This window comes from Dermacentor andersoni, chromosome 4 (assembly GCF_023375885.2).
Source record: "Dermacentor andersoni chromosome 4, qqDerAnde1_hic_scaffold, whole genome shotgun sequence".
Classification (NCBI taxonomy): Eukaryota; Metazoa; Arthropoda; class Arachnida; order Ixodida; family Ixodidae; genus Dermacentor; species Dermacentor andersoni.
The window spans coordinates 136,579,271-136,596,589 of NC_092817.1; the positions used below are offsets into that span (position 1 = coordinate 136,579,271).

The 17,319-nt window shown below is 48.0% G+C and overlaps 1 protein-coding gene across 2 annotated transcripts in view; it reads right to left on the reverse strand.

The window, feature by feature from the left end:
* Positions 1-17,319, reverse strand: part of LOC126537828 (cell adhesion molecule Dscam1-like) — a 192,729-nt gene that overhangs the window by 104,018 nt on the left and 71,392 nt on the right. The gene's annotated exons all lie outside the window — the stretch shown is intronic.

Here is a 17,319-nt window from a genome sequence, read left to right on the forward strand (position 1 = left end):
CCGTTGTATGTGGCCTTTTTAGACATTACAGGAGCCTACGACAACGTAGACCGCAACATTTTGTGGAATATTCTGGAAGGGGAAGGCTTAGGTAACGATTGTATACAGCTTTTTAGAGAGATTTACCTAGAAAATACCGTTTGCGTTGAATGGGAAGGGATGAGGAGCGCGGAGAAAGTTCATATCAACAAGGGACTGAGGCAAGGGTGCCCTTTATCCCCGCTGCTGTTTATGATGTACATGGTGAGGATGGAGAGGGCGCTGGAAAAAAGTAATATCGGGTTTAATCTCTCATACAAACAGTCAGGTACAGTAATAGAGCAGCAACTCCCAAGTTTATTTTATGCGGACGACATTGTGTTGCTAGCTAACAAGCAAAGCGATTTGCAACGTCTGGCTAATATCTGTGGACAGGAAGGCAACAATTTAGGTTTGAAATTTAGTGTTAGAAAATCAGGTGTTATGGTATTCTATGAAAACAGTGAACAGACAGTGGAGATACAGGGCCAAGAAATACCTCGGGTAACAGAATATAAATACCTTGGTATATGGATAAACGAAGGCAATGGATATATGGAAACACAGGAAAAAACCATAACAGTCAAGGGGAAGAGAAATGCCGCCATAATGAAGCACAGAGCGCTATGGGGATACAATAGGTACGAGGTCCTCCGAAGTATGTGGAAAGGGGTAATGGTTCCAGGACTTACTTTTGGAAATGCGGTTGTTTGCTTTAAATCAGGGGTACAATCAGGACTCGACGGGAACCAAAGGTCAGTGGGTCGCCTCGCATTGGGCGCTCACGGGAAGACTACAAATGAAACTGTGCAGGGGGATATGTGCTGGACTAGTTTTGAAGTGAGGGAAGCTCGCAGTAAAATTGAGTATGAAGAACGGCTGAGGAATATGGAAGAAAGTAAATGGGCTGGGAGAGTGTTCAGGTATCTGTACAGGCAAAACATTGATTCACAGTGGAGGAAGAGAACTAGGAAGCTTACCAGCAAGTATGCGGCCTATGGGGTGGGCAACACAGCAACAAGGAAGGTCAAGCGGAAAGTCAGAGAGGCTGAATTAATCTCATGGGTGGCGGCAATGGAAAAGAAACCTGCCATGAGTAACTACTTAAGAGGAAAAAAACGAAATCAGGACAGAAACCATTTATGATAACTCAAAGGGAAGCTCATTACTTTTCGAAGCGAGATCGGGATGCCTTAGAACACGCACCTATAAAGCGAGATATAAGAAGGAAGAAGAAGCATGTGCTTGCTGCGGTAAAGCTAGGGAAACGACGGAGCATATTTTATTAGAATGTGAAGACGTCTACCCAGCGGTCGATTTAGGCACCACTGGCCTCCTTGAAGCCCTTGGGTTCAGCGGGAGCAGTGGTAAAGCAAACAGGTCCGCAATAGACATTAGTAAGAGGCGATTGGAGGATTGGTGGAAGAAAAGTAGGGAAACGACAAAAGACAGAGACGTACAAAAGCACAATTCGCAATAGGGGATCAGACAGTTTGGACGCGGTAGTTCATAGCGGTTTTTTTTTCCTTTTTTCATTGGTTAACCTAGGTAGGATATTAGGCAGCATAGTAGCAAGAGCTTGGTGGCGCAAGCCACCGCCCCGTTCCAAAGGGGACGCTCATAACATCCATCCATCCATCCATCGCGAAAAGTAGGGAAACTACAAAAAAACGGAGACCTACAAAAACAAAGTCCGCAGTAGGGGGTGAGAAAATTTGGTTGTGGGAGTTCATAGTGCTTTTTATTTCCTTTTTTTTCTTCTTAAACTAGGTAGGATCTTAAACAGTATAATGGCTAGAGTTTGGTGGCACCACCCACCAAAGGGGACGCTCATAACATACATCCACCCATCGCGGCCCACGCAAGACGCAGCGTTTCTACTAGGAAGCCCGCCATCGTACGTAGCGTTCGCCGCCAGAATTTCCTAGTAAACATTACCTTTACATACACTGCAGTTGGGGGTACGCGTGAAAAGAAGCCAGGGACCTTTGAATGTCATCGCGTTCCCCTCTTAAAAGGCGAAGCTAAGCGTCCTCCAATTTTTCCCCCTTTATATACTATACTGGGGCCCTACAGCATAAAATGATCCCATTTTGATTTTATTCTAATCTTGCGACATCAAATTCCCGTAAATGGTAACGCAGATATCGGTAGGTGACCCCGCCATTATATGAACAGCCCAGCAGCCACTCTCCTCGTTTCGTTTCAAAGGAAATAACAATAATGCCTACCTTAACGAATTCTTCTTGCCTAAATGACTGACAAGAGACGAAGAGCTCGCAGGTGTAGGGAGCATTGCGGTGTGGTTGAAGCAACACAGTGAAATTAGATATCCGGCTAAGCAAAGTGGTGCCAGAGTCTCCGATTCGCTCGCTTGCCCTTGCATTGCTTGTTATAGCTGGTGAAAAGTCGCGGTGGCCTGCAACGACAGCTGAAACATGCCGCTAAAAGGGATACTCAGCAAAGCCGAGTTGCCGTACACAAGCCCTACAGGCATCGCCCATGTTTTACTGCTATGGATTTTTTTTAGGCAAAGAAATCCGTTCCCTCCGCCAGCTCCAAGTAGCCAGTGCCAGAGAAATCGGTCGGTAGCAATCTCTAATTCATTTCGGAAAGGGGTAGTCTACAGCTATTCCGAAAACAAAAGAAAAAGCTTTTTTAGCCCGACAAGTTCAGTGCGTTCACAAATCTTTGGCGTCGTGAGTTCTCGCGGTTTTCTGACGTCACGTGACGGACAGGCTGAATTGGCGTGGCCGGCCAAGTTCCTACCCATAGGCAACAAAAGCGTGCAATCGGAACTAAATTTATCTCCTTTGTTCAACCTGTTCATGCATAATCAAAATCTACATGTAATATCAGATAGAGAGTTTTGGCCACTCATAGAGCTTCAATGGCAATATTGTAAGAGGAACAGATTGCAATAGTCTTACGTTACATCGCCCCTAATTACATGCACATATTATGTTCCCACACATGTTTATCAATCAATCTGGATCTCAATGTCTAATATGCGACTTGTGCGGCCGCCGGCTCTCCGCTGACCCCCCTTCTCTCTTATTTCGGTGATATTCTTGCGAAGTTGATCTGTGGGCATTTTTTATAACTGCTAGCTGGAATGAATTCATGGTAACGTGTCATAGGTTGGAACCACAATTTGATGGATGCGAGGAATAATATAGTCAGGTGGATGCTATACCTGCTAGTAATGAATTACTTCTAGGAATAGCTTTGGAGAAAGAGAAGCCGCTTTACGTGAAAATGAGGTCACGCCTTCATTAGACAGTGTGGGTTTGATCAGCTCCCTACGGAAGCAAGACGTGTTGGGTTGAGTCCTACCAAAGCTACCCAACATCCCGGGAATGATAAGAGCCGATCCCTCTAAGGCGTTCTTGTTCGGCGGCTGCGCACGTCGTAGTAGCTCGGATGCTCACAGGTGATTGAGATGAGTTTCGCCCAAAACATTACGCATAATACTTAGCCGATGCTCTGTAGAAGTTTGTCGTTCGTTACACCCCTTAAAGATCAGACAAGAGGCTTTCGAACGAGAACTGACTTGCACAACATCAATGCATCAGAAGATTACGGCATCAATTTTGCACAGAGCGCGACTATAAGGCGCTCTCATCCAGGCTAAAACCTCAAATGGAGTTCGAGAGGCTATATACCAGCAACAACCAACTGCGTGTGGTTTACATACTCATATAAATTGCATCATGGTGCATAAAAGACAGCTGACGGCTGAATAAATTTAGATTGATGAGTATTTCTTGGTAAACTCGTAGATACAGCGCTGCACCGGGTAGTATATGTAATGTAAGGAAGAAGAAGTGCGCCGTGCAGAGCTCCGCAGCCGGATCGCCAATGCTACTGAAGTGGGGCTCGGGCTAGACGCTGTTCCTGGTGTGACTGGCTAAGCCTACGCTGTTGCGTCTTCTTGTCCGCGTCCATCGTGCCGTCCACAGCCGTGTCGTACTTCTTTGCCATAATTGGTGGAGGTTTGCTGGGTCTCCTGTCATTCTGGAATTGCGCAGCCGGACTCTCCCTGCCATCATGACCACCGCAAGCGCCACGAGCTTACCACCACCTGCTTTCCAGTCCTTCGTATGCCCCGGCACACTCCGACAGCGGGACCCTCCCATCTTCAGCGGCACTCACGACCACGACGTTGATGACTGGCTCTCGTCATACGAACGCGTCAGTCTGAACAAAAGGGATGATATCACAAAACTGACCACCGTCCCTTTTTACCTCACCGGAATTGCCCACTTGTGGTTTCGGAACCACGAAAGCGAAGTCCCAAGCTGGACGGTGTTCAAAACAAAGTTCAGCGAGGTCTTCGGCCGCCCTGCTGCTCAAAAGCTTCGTGCCGAACAGCGCCTGCAGTCGCGCTCTCAGCAGCCTGGTGAGACCTTTACCAGCTACATCGAAGATGTCATCGATCTCTGTAAACGCGTCGATGCATCCATGACTGAGGGCAATAAAATCAAGCATATAATGAAGGGCATCGACGAGGACGCATTTCAGATCCTCATTTCAAAGAGCCCCTCTACTGTTGCACAAGTTATTGAACTGTGCCAAAGCTATGACGAGTTCCGCTTTCAACGCATCCTCACTCGCCGTCCTGTTCCCCATCACGAATTGTTGTCCGGCTTGACCTCCCCCTATTCAAGATTGCACCCTCCTCTCGCAGATCAAGGCTTTCGTCCGGGAAGTAGTAGCTCGCCAGCTCTCCCTCATCTCCAACCCGCCGGACTCAAGTTTGTCCCTTAGTCCGACCCTACGACATGTTATAGAAGAGCAAGTGTCCGAGGTCCTTCCTCTGGAACGGGCGCCTCAACTCACCGCCCCATTGACTTACGCCGACGCCGTCGCACGACCACGACCGCCGGCCTACCGTGCTCCGCCTCCGATGCCTAGCCCTGTTTTTACCCCCACGCCGCCACGACCTCCAGCCCATCGAGTAGTTAATCCCTGGCGCACACCGGACAATCGGCCTATCTGCTATTCGTGCGGTATTCCCGGACACGTTGCACGCCTGTGCCGCCGCCGTCCACTTCATCCCCGTGATGACCCACGCACAGCCACGTACGACCATCCTTTGTCTTACGCTGCAGACCGCGGTTTACCCCTTCCCCGCCCAAGCCTTCGCCCAGTTTCCGACCGCCGTTCTCCTTCTCCTCGTCGTCGCTCGCTCTCCCCGATGCGTCGACGTCCCTCTACCGCTGACACGGAAAACTAAGTGGCGCAGTTCCCGAGGCAAGAACTGCGTCATCGTCACAACGCTCAAGCCCTCTTCTTTCGCCGCCCAACGTTATTCATGTCGCTGTTGAAGGTGTCTCTGTGCTTGCCCTCATTGACACAGGTGCCGCCATATCTGTAATTGCCGAAAAACTATGCCGCTCAATACGAAAAGTCCCGACGCCTTTCTTCGGTCCTTTACTCCGCACAGCCACAGCACAGCACGTCCAGCCGGTGGCTGCGTGCACCGCCAGATTTGAAATTCAAGGAGTGGTCTACACAGTCGAGTTCGTCGTTCTGCCCCACTATTCCCACGATATTATTTTAGGTTGGGACTTTCTCTCCCGTCACGAAGCTGTTATTGACTGCTCCCGTGCAGAAGTCGCCTTCTCTTCGCTTGGCAATGCCATGTCTGACGACGTTTCGCTTTCCTGCACCAAGTTGTCCCTCACTGACGACATCCATAAGACCTCCGCACGCATCCGTTCTGGCACCTGTATCCTGTTCCGTTGCCGCCGACTCTATCGTACTCTTCACGCCTTCGACTGCTTTCGTTCACCGCCATCTCTCACCACTCCCAACTGCGCTGCTTAGCCTTCAAGCTGGTGCTACTCACCTCCCTATACGCAAGCACTTCCCATTCTCGATTGCGTTGCTTCGCGGTGAATCGCTCGGCACTGTGGAGCCTTACGACACCATTACCACGTCGGAACTTCCTGTTGGATCGTCAGAGGTCAACACCCTCTACTGTAGTCCCGCACCTGCCGCATCGCCGGAAGACGTTTTCAGCCACGTCATCGACAACGCCTTAAGCCCCACGCAACGCCATCACCTTCTCCGTCTCCTCGAGAAATTTCGCCCTGCTTTTGACAGTCATAGCACTTCTCTGGGCCGAACGACGACTGTATGTCACCGTATTGACACCGGTTCTCACTCACCGCTACGGCAGCGACCCTACCGCGTCGCGTCGACAGAACGACGCGTCATTGATGAGCAAGTAGGTGACATGCTAAAGCGTGGTGTCATTGAACCGTCCGACAGCCCATGGGCATCGCCAGTTGTTTTAGTTAAAAACAAGGATGGCTCGATCCGCTTTTGCGTGGATTACCGCCGCCTAAACAAAATAACCCGAAAGGATGTTTATCCATTGCCGCGGATCGACGACGCCCTCGACAGCTTACAAGGTGCAGAGTTCTTTTCCTCGCTCGATCTACGCTCTGGTTATTGGCAGGTGCCTATGGCTGCAGAAGATAAGCCTAAAACTGCTTTCATCACACCAGATGGCTTATGCGAATTTTGTGTAATGCCATTCGGACTTTGAAACGCGCCCGCGACTTTTGAGCGGATGATGGACACTATTCTTCGAGGCCTCAAATGGAACACGTGCTTGTGTTATTTGGATGATGTAGTAGTGTTCGCACCAGATTTTCCTACTCACCTTCGTCGCTTGGAGCAGGTTTTACACTGTCTCAGTGACGCTGGCCTCCAACTAAATCTGAAAAAATGTCACTTTGGGGCACGCAAGCTGACAATTCTCGGACATGTCGTGTCGAAGGACGGCGTTCCCCCGGATGCCGCTAAGCTTCGTGCTGTTAAAGAATTCCCGAGGCCAACGTGTCTAAAAGACTTGCGCAGTTTCATTGGCCTCTGCTCGTACTTCCGCCGCTTTATTCGAAATTTCGCTTCGATTATGGCACCTCTGACAGAGCTTCTTCAGGGAGACCACAATCTTTCCGCGTGGTCCCGGACTTGCGATGATGCCTTCGCAACGCTACGTCGCCTGCTCACAACACCACCGATACTGCGCCATTTCGATCCAACTGCTCCCACGGAAATCCATACGGATGCTAGCGGTGTTGGTCTTGGCGCTGTGCTCGCCCAGCGAAAGCCCGGCTGCCAAGAATTTGTTGTCGCTTACGCGAGCCGCACTCTGACGAAAGCTGAAGCGAACTATTCCGTCACGGAAAAAGAATGTCTCGCGATCATATGGGCCATCACGAAATTTCGCCCATACCTGTACGGCCGGTCCTTCGATGTCGTTACCGATCACCACGCACTTTGCTGGTTGTCGTCTCTCAAGGATCCCTGCGGCCGCCTAGCCCGGTGGGCACTGAGGCTCCAAGAGTACGATATCCGGGTTGTCTACCGCTCAGGCAAGAAGCACGCCGATGCCGATGCTCTTTCGCGCTCGCCTGTCCACGCCGACATTGTCAGTGTATCCGTCCTAGACGACCCACTTCCATTCACTTCTGTCGACATGGCTTTGGAGCAGCGCAAGGAGTCCTGGATTTCATATTTGATAGATTGATATCTCTAATTGATTGATATCTCTAATTCACCTACACACCCACCATGCCGAGCGTTACGCCGACAAGCTTCGCACTTCGCCATCCGCAACGGAATTGTCTATCGCCGTAACTACAGTTCCGACGGCCGTAAATGGCTACTTGTAATACCTCGGCAGCTCCGCACTGATGTATGCGCCGCTTTCCACGCCGACCCTCAGTGCGCACACGCTGGTCTCTTCAAGACCTACACCAGACTACGTCATAGGTTTTATTGGGGTGGTATGTACACATTTGTGCAAAAGTACATTTGCTCTTGCACAGAATGTCAACGCCGGAAGCCTGATCCTTGCCGCCCTTCTGGACCAATGCAACCTTTGCCATGCCCTTCGCGACCCTTTGACCGGGTTGGGATAGACCTCTACGGGCCTCTGCCATACACAGCTGCTGGCAATCGCTGGGTCATTGTAGCTGTAGACCATCTCACGAGGTATGCAGAAACGGCCGCTCTGCCAGCCGCGACGGCTCGTGACGTTGCCTCCTTCCTCCTTCAACGCTTCGTTCTACGTCACGGCGCTCCCCGCGAACTCCTGAGCGACCGTGGCCGCGTCTTTCTCGCCGATGTCATTCAAGAACTTCTCGCTGAATGCCGCATTATTCATCGCTGTACCACCGCATATCACCCGCAAACAAACGGATTGACAGAACGCTTTAACCGAACTCTTGGCGACATGCTTTCGATGTATGTCGCCTCCAACCACACCAACTGAGACCTCATCCTTCCCTATGTCACGTACGCCTACAATACGGCACCCCAGTCAACGACAGGCTTTTCTCCCTTCTTTCTTCTATATGGCCGCGAACCATCATTTCCCATTGACACTATTCTTCCTTACCGTCCCGACTTATCAGAGGGTACACCTGTTTCCGAAGCCGCCCGGTATGCAGAAGATTGTCGGCAACTAGCTCGCTCCCTTACAACGCAAGAACAAGCCCTACAGAAATTTCGTCATGACGACGGGCGTCCCCACCACCAGTTTTCGCCTGACGCTCTGGTTTGTTGTGGGTGCCTCCTACTTCGACACCAGGTGTGCCATCTTGTACGCGTTCCAAAATAGAACGGAGGCGGTTCGTTCTTTACGTCACGAAATAGGCGGTATGTTCCGTTCTGCTCGTCCGATAGCAGACTACACGGAATGATTGACAGCAGATATCACGTCACAATTGACGTCGTGGCGTTCGGCACGGTTCAAATTGACGAATCGTATTTGGCTCGGTGGAACGAACCGCCTCCGTTCTATTTTGGAACGCGTACAAGATCGCACCCCAGGTGTCTCCTCCAAGTTTGTATCCCGATACCATGGACCCTACCGGGTTCTACAGCGAACTTCTCCGGTGAACTACGTCATCGAACCTCTGACGCCCCCTACGGACCTGCGTCGCCGAGGCCGCGAAGCTGTGCACGTAGATCGGCTCTAGCCGTATCACGAGCCCTTCGTCCTCACGACGCCTTAGGCCTCCTGTGCGGCTCCGTCTTCAGCGAGGGGGGAAGTTGTAAGGAAGAAGAAGTGCGCCGTGCAGAGCTCCGCAGCCGGATCGCCAATGCTACTGAAGTGGGATTCGGGCTAGACGCTGTTCCTGGTGTGACTGGCTAAGCCTACGCTGTTGCGTCTTCTTGTCCGCGTCCATCGTGCCGTCCACAGCCGTGTCGTACTTCTTTGCCATAGTAAATGTATTGAGAATGCTGGTAAGGCCTCTTTCCAATAGTGGAATTAGGATTGTATCGATGACAGTGCAAATTGCGACTGTCGCGGCAGATTATCGCCAGATCGAGGAGGCGTGCTTGAGAGAATATTGTTATATTGTAAGCTCCGGACGCTATATCATGTGTTGCAGTGCATACGGCCGGCGTTACCAAATCCTCACAGCGAGCTTGCCACTGTCGTTGAAAAATGAACAATCATTGCTTTCTACAGGTGTTAGCTTATGAGCCAGAAAATTGGCGGTTAAAAAAGAAGCCCGAGAACAAGTCAACGACAGCGCAAAGGCCGATCGAGATAAAATTGTTAAGTGTAACGTTAAGAGATAGAAAGAGAGCGGGGTTGATTGGAGAGCAAACGAGGAGGGCCGATAATGCTAGGAAAGCATCTAATGGCAAAATGAGCCACAAAGCCAGCATTTGCAGCGGCGAAACGGCTGCGACACCACGCCACGTGCACGCCTCGACGGAGCAGAGGGTGCGAAACGGAAATCTGCTGCCGCACAAGGCGTTGCGTGAGAGAGAGGGCATCAGCGCTGTTATCACTCTGACTTTCCCGGAACAATTAGTATAGTGTATATAAGTGAATACACGTAATATAATCAGGAATGCTTCCAATAAAATACCTAAGGCACCACACGTGTTCGACACATAAACTACCGCTGCCTGTGGATGGCACTCTTTGAACGCACTTAAACCTTTCCGAGGTAGCGCGCGTCTTTATTAGATGCTTTAATTGCCTTGTAATTTGCTCGTTTAGCTGTCTTTTGTGTATATTCGGGTCCATGACTTGCATTGTGCGCATACGGTTTGAAGCAAACCTCTCCCCGCTACCCATTAAAGAGCTCCTATTGCTCGCCAAGTTATGTACGCGTATATAGATCTTGTAAGAAAAGCCTTATCTAATTATTATCTTTCTATGTTTGCAACGCAGTAGCGAACCTCATGAACTTAAAAAGCAGAATAAACGTTCAAGGACCACGCGTGCCACAATGAAAGAAAGAAAAATACAAAATTTCTTTTATTGCCACGCCCCTTAGCATCATGGCCACTAATATGTGCCTCCTTGCATCGTATTCCTCAGAAACCATAGATTAGGTGTTCGAAAGATATGCCCAGAGGCCGGCGCAGTAGAAGTAGCCATGTCCGGCAACGAAGCCCCGGGCCCGCCCTTGGAACGGTGGAGTGCGTGCGGACACGAGTAGCTGATTGTTTGGCTCTCGGACGTCGTAAGGGGGGGGGGGGGGGAGGAGGGTGTCGCTGGTCGATAAACCCGTACGCTGCCGCGGATGTTCCCGAAACGGGGCTGTTACGTGCCGGAACGCGGACGCTTCCGTTTTGCGCCGAATTCATGCTGCCGTCAGCAACTCTGCTTAATGGAGATATAAACCGCAACGGAGGTTGTTGGCTGGCACAGCTGCCGGCCGTGGCCTAAGGGAAACAAGCAAAAGGTCATTACGCTGCTGAGCCTCATTGGCTCGGCTAGCTATGGCTTTCCTCGAATGATGTATGCAACAAGAGAGATTGGCGTATCGGGTTCAAAGTAGACGGCGCGGTTGTAACTGCCGTGGTGGGAAGATATCGCGGGGCGGATTCAACTCATGCCCCCTCACATATGGAGAGTAGCATGTTTACCGGTTTCTTTAAGAGTTAAACATTGATCATTGTTGCATACAAATAGTTTCGCACCTTAAAAATTTAAAGCATGCTTACCGGTACTCTGACAGCTCCTCGCAAGCAGACACGATTTCCCCTTATGAGATGAGTTGACCTTTATTTTTAATTACCTTCGGTATGACACTATCAACGTGATCGTTCATCGAATACGTAGCTCGACATGAACCCCCCGCGTACTCCGTCATCTCTAATATCAAAAGTAAAGAACTGTACAAAGTAAAGGCGCCCGCGTAGAACAGCTATTCACGCAAGCACAATATCTCACATAGTAAATCATAGCTCCAAAGCTTTGCTCTTACCTTTAAATGTGCCAGAAATACGGAGCGGATAGCAGAAAGCTAGCAGGGCTCATATAGTAGAATATTTCAGTGATCCACTCTACCGCTTAGCCAAGAAAAAAACAGATACTGAGGTATAGTCGAACACACGTTCTACGTTCCTGCCATGTTTCGTCTGCCCCAACTCCATTAGTAACTTTCCTATCTTTCATGCCTGCCACATGAAGGCAAAGCTTTTGCGCACTTACTTCCACTTAGCTTTCCTTTTTTAAATGCCAATACAAGGAGTGGCCAAAGAACCGTCAATACTCTTCACTATATGAATAATGAAGAGGACATTGCGCTAATGGCTTGCAGGGTGTTTCGATTCGCTTAAAAAATGCGCCTTTGACGAAAATCCACTCAACATTTTCGTACATTCGATTTTCCGCCAATTCAATTTATCAATTCTTCAAGTCTTTTGTTTGTTTTATTTCAGTATTTCTTTATCCGTAGCTAGTCCACCATATTTGTAAAACAAGAAAACATGAAGGGATAGTTCGGCATAATACATTTATAGAAGCAAGAGAAATGCAGGAACTAAGGCTATGTTGTTAATGGGCTAACAGTGGATGCTGGAAGTTGCGGAATCGCTGTGGAAGTCTTGGCACCGTGGCTTGGTTTCCTTCACCGTTCTTCAATTTCCACTTGCGAGATCCTGTCTTTTTCCCTGCCTTCTAGGCTGCTCTCTTTCGATTCCTGGAAAAGCCGCCAGTGCGATTGTCTATTCCAAGTACAGAAAGAAAAAAATTTCAGCAACAACTTCTCTCAATTAGCAATGTGCACTGGGCCATAGATGAGCTGAAATATGGCACAATCATGCATGTCAATCGATGGTACCATAATTTCATCCACTTCTAATGCGTCCGTCATAATATTGGCCGATAGTATCACCAGAATTGAATGTTTTAGATAGGATACAATGTTAACCGCTTATGATATCGCACCGATGCCAGAGGTATTCAGCCGATAGAAGTCTGCATTCATCGACAATAGTTTGGAATGGGCAATAATTAGACATCAATGTAAGAAAAGACAAACAATGAGTTGTGTCAAGGAATGGTTTTTATAATGTAGGCGCCCAATAAGACAAAATCAGATGAGCAGATATTTATGATATAACGAGCAACATACGAACGTTTGGCTGATTTTGCATAAACGTATCGCAAGCAAAAAATATCCTCCTTAAAGAAACAGAGGTTTCGGTAAGCCGAACTTTCGCAGTCGCCGCTATCTCCTGCTACTCAACTGAGAGAGATGCCGTTGTGGATTGAGTTGGAGGAGACAATTCTCACAGGCTAATTGAGGGTCACGGGGTATTTCACTGTACATTACTACGCCACCATCGACGGTAACGTGGAGACCTACGGCTTTCGTACCACAGAAACAACGACATTTCAAGAGGCCCTCCGGTTGCATCTCCCATTTGATAATTGTGGTGAGTGCACCAGCCAGGGCTCCCAAAACCAGCGCTGTTCGCGCATGGTGTGGATAATAACGAATACTTTATCGGTGATGTTTGTTTTCTATAACTGAGGGCAGTGTTTCAGCTTGATGATGTTGCGAACATTGACAGTTATGAAAATGCGAGAAGCCACTATATTTAGTTTCAGTGGACCTGTGGATACCACGGATTTTGTGAGAGCAGTCTTCAAGGTGGATTTGGATAACGCTATTTAATTTGACGATTTACCTGCAACATTGCGTTTGTCCACATTGGGTTGTGGGCCAAATTCTTTCCCACCGAAATACAAACGCATAAGCAAACAGTGGCTAGAACTGCTATTTCGTGATTGCCTTCTTCACAGGCAACATCTTATCGAATGAAGTTTCAGATTCCACGTACACCTAATTTGCTAAAGCATTCAAGAGACTATGAGTAGGTTTTTATTCCCGCCAAAATTGGTTCGGCGAAGTATTTGAACTGACACAACCCACTATTATGCAAGCTGCTTCTGGTCCCACAACTCTGCACTCTTTCTGTCCTCTTGTAGCTACCAAAGATATGTATTGCCATTCAGGCATAAAATCTGCGTGCAAGGTTTGGCGAAGCGAGGTTCCTGGGAGAGGAATTCGACTCTAAAATAGGCGTCTATCTCCTGCCTATGTTCAATATCCCGTAGACGCAAGCAGGTTGAGATTCATTTATTACCCGAGTCCTAAATAAGTAAAGAAGAAAGCACTTAGCAAGAAAGTAGCGAAATGCAACAATTACGCAAGGATGTACCTTTGCGCCAATTTGTGGGTATTTCTGCAATTGCAGCGCACTTAAACGCAAACAACGCTTGCTCCGCCTTGTTCAGCGCCTGTACGTGGCTTTAGTCAATGCCTTGCATAATACTTCGAATACCGCTGCGGCGAAAGGCTCGTAAAAGCGCAATAAAGAACTTCGCCTTTTCAGGAGAAATCGCATGGTGTAGCCAGGAGCTTCCAACTCGGTTAAAACAGCTTGCGACGCTGAGGTAAAATAACGTCTTGCTTTAGCACAGGACCGTGCATTGAAACGATGGCTCTATTTCATTTCAAAAGCAGCCTATGCCAAAGTTGCAGCTGTCTAGAGAAAATGAACAGTGAGGTCCTGCTTGTGTCTTCTACGGCGAGCGCCATTCTTCGATGAGAGCATGCATGTAGAAATCAGCAATGCCTGGACAAGTCAACAATGCCTTTGGCTGTCTCCAGGCAACAACGACGTTGTCAACGATCAACGATAAGACGCATGCAATAAGTACCCGCCACCTTCTTTTCTAGTCATGTTATTTGCTGATACTCCCTTGGCGTTGAATGAGGTCACTGATGAACTCGACATACGCAAAGCTGTCGTAAAGTAAACGTATGAAGTTCCGCAGTCTACCTCCTAGATGGGATATGATCCCAAGCAACTGAAACACGGCGTCGAATTGATCTGTCCCAAGGGAGATTATTTTAATGTGGCAGAGCCATCTCCAGTTGTATATTTATGAAGCGATCAACTCGAAGGTAGCCGTCAAAGCATACGAACTTGGGGAGAGCAGGATTGGGGTGGGCATGGATCAACGAGCACCTATTAAGTGCGCAGAGGCACGCGTCGAGCTCTTGAAAAATGACCGACAATGTGATAGAGCCGGGCTAGGGACAGGTATCTGCATTAAACATTAGGCAAACAAAAAGGTGAGAGTAAAGCTAAAAAACGAAATAAAATGAACCAAGAATTCTCTTCGGTCGGGACTAGTATAGCAAAACATGCACATGCAACTAACAAGGTGCTTAAGTATGGTGCAAATAAATGATTCAAAGAGCAAGCTTTCCGAAACAACCTGCACAAATCATGCACCATTTTCATAACTCGGCAATAGAAAGCACAGAGAAATATGATACTTGAGAGCGCCAATAGAGCTGAATGGTGGCTACAGTTATTTTGGGGAAACATTTATTAGAAGCATGAAATGACGGCTGCGAATCAGTTATGTAGAATCGATTGTCGTGTCTCAGACTGTGATAAGATCATCTTACATTGAAAATTTGCGTCAGCCTGTGTAGAGCCCTTAATAGTGTACGGACTGGAAAGTCGAAACACCGAGCACTGCGATTAGGAGAATAATGCAAGTTATTACACGCGATGTGACCTCCGGTTATGTAGCAGGCGATATTGACCTATGCGGCCAATCTGTCTATTTACAAAGTGCCCGACTATACGCGGGACGCCCACACTGTGCAACACACGCTATGGCGCTTTTTAATGGATCGATATGATGTGCTCCATTGCATATTAACAGTTGTCGTGCGATCACTACCTCGGCTGACTTTTCAGCCGCAAGTCGCGAGTGAGGCTTTCGTCCCTGCTTTCAAGCTCTAAACAGCCGCAACAGGCGAAGCGTGTCCTGGTTATCTCCACCCTGTTTAGCTTCTGGTTTATAGGGCAATTGAAAGTGTAAATAGACAACCAGGCGTAATAAAGTGAGATAAACAGATACAGCAAATTGGATATTAAGGATAACAAAAAAGACCGTGGAGGTTTATAAAATATGCCAAGACAAAGATCTCGAGGGAAAATAGGTATAATATCTGAACGAAATTCCGCAGCGGTCTAGCTGCTCACACACATTTAAAAGTGTTGCGCAAAACGGTGAAGGAATCGGACTTTAGCGAAAAGACAAAACGGGTGTCGTGTTTTGTTTTCTCTCTGAGGTCTTGTCGCTTCGTCGCTTTGCGTAACAGTTTTAGTTTCTGTATAATAACACAAAACGATTTGCCTGCCTAATTGATGTCCGAGCTGGCTGCGACTAAGGCATACCGGAGCAAATATGCGCCACAGCATGAGACATGTGTATGCTTCAAGAGATAACCCGAATACGACATGGAACATCGTACTGAAATGCCAAGATGTTCACCGAGCCAGACGCATAATGAGCACCCACCATCCATAAGGGTAGGTACTCAAAGATGGAAAGATTAATTAGATGCCGTCGCCACGGCATCTTGTGCAATTGAAATATTTGCCGGAAAACGTATGCGGGAGCACTACGTGTTTGCCATGGTTATCAAGAAAGCGTCATCATCAATAACGTGGTTTGGATGCTTGTTTTGTTCCCGTTCTTTATTGAAACGAATACTGTGCTTCATATTGTATGCGGATACCAAACCGTGCATGCATTTTTCGCGTATTCGCTGAAGGTTTTTCTTTTTTTTAATCGCTGAAACTATATTTTTTTCCTGAGGACATCCCACGACAACTCCCCACCGTCTACAGGCTAACAGCTTCGCTCTATTAGGCAAACGGTTAGATCGCGATAGATGTAACAAAACATTAATAAGTTATACAGATTAGATGAATATTTGCTCCCGCCTCATTTCATATGAAATGACAAAAAAATCATCATCATGATCATCGTAATCGCCATAATAAACATTTACCAGAGGAAGCACGAAACGACATTCCATTCTGACCCACTTTCACCCACTGCCACCTAGCGCCAAAAGCTGTGGCCTTCCTTTCGAAAAACGTCTGCCTCGAGTAGTTTCGACGAGGAAACACCTGCGCCTCTGATCTGGATGTCTAAATTGATTTGCAGTTCTCGTTTCGACCCACGCTTAGACCCACCTACATCCTCAAAACCTCTCACGTGTGCTTTCCAGTTGAGCTATAAAGCGTACACAGCGAATGCGAAACGACGACGAGACGTGACCGGTCCAGCAGACGCATTCGACGGAAAGTGCAATTTCGGTATCTTAGTGTCCGTGGGCGTTGGTCAAAGAGGGGCTTAACGGCATCGATTCTACAAAACCTCAAGACACGTCGCAACCCCTTTGCAAAGGCCTACTTCGCATGTAAATCAATATAAAACTAAAAATAAAGTGTGGTTCGACACATGACTAGTGGAAAACGAAATACAGCGTTGGATGCATTACAAAGTGCATTTTATGTTCTTCGGCGTGGATGGAATGGCAATGGTACCGGCAGTAACTTTCTTTTTTTCATCTTGTGTTCGCAGATAGTTCTTGAAGTAGTTGTGTATCCTCTGTGTTTCGAGGTATGCTTACCACATTGTGCATTCGGTGCACTCATCGCAGATCGCTTTCAATATAGGGCCCACCCGGCCGCTACTACGGCCGTGCGGGTCGTCGTAGTAGTAGGGCCGTAGTAGGGGTCGATAGCGAGTGTCATATTGACGCCGTAATATTAGGACCTAAAATTCCATAATTTAATTTGCCTTGAAGACAAATTGAAGCTACATGTTCCACATACCGCATATTTGAAAGAAAATATGCTTCGCGAATTCTGATGAAAGAAGCTGATCATTACATCAACAAAAACACTAATACGCACATAAGCATGCACAAAAATTATCGCGATGTGTACTGGGTTCTTTCAGATCCGGAAAATCATGTCTGAGTGAAATGACACGAGGCAAAGGATATGAGCTAGAGGCATGCGTATTTTCCTCAGATATGCTGAAAGTCTAAGTGATTTCCAATCCTGCGTGACCTACGCTGTGGTCGTTCGAGAAGAAAGCGGAGAAGGGAAGGAGAAGTGGAGGGAGGTGCACCA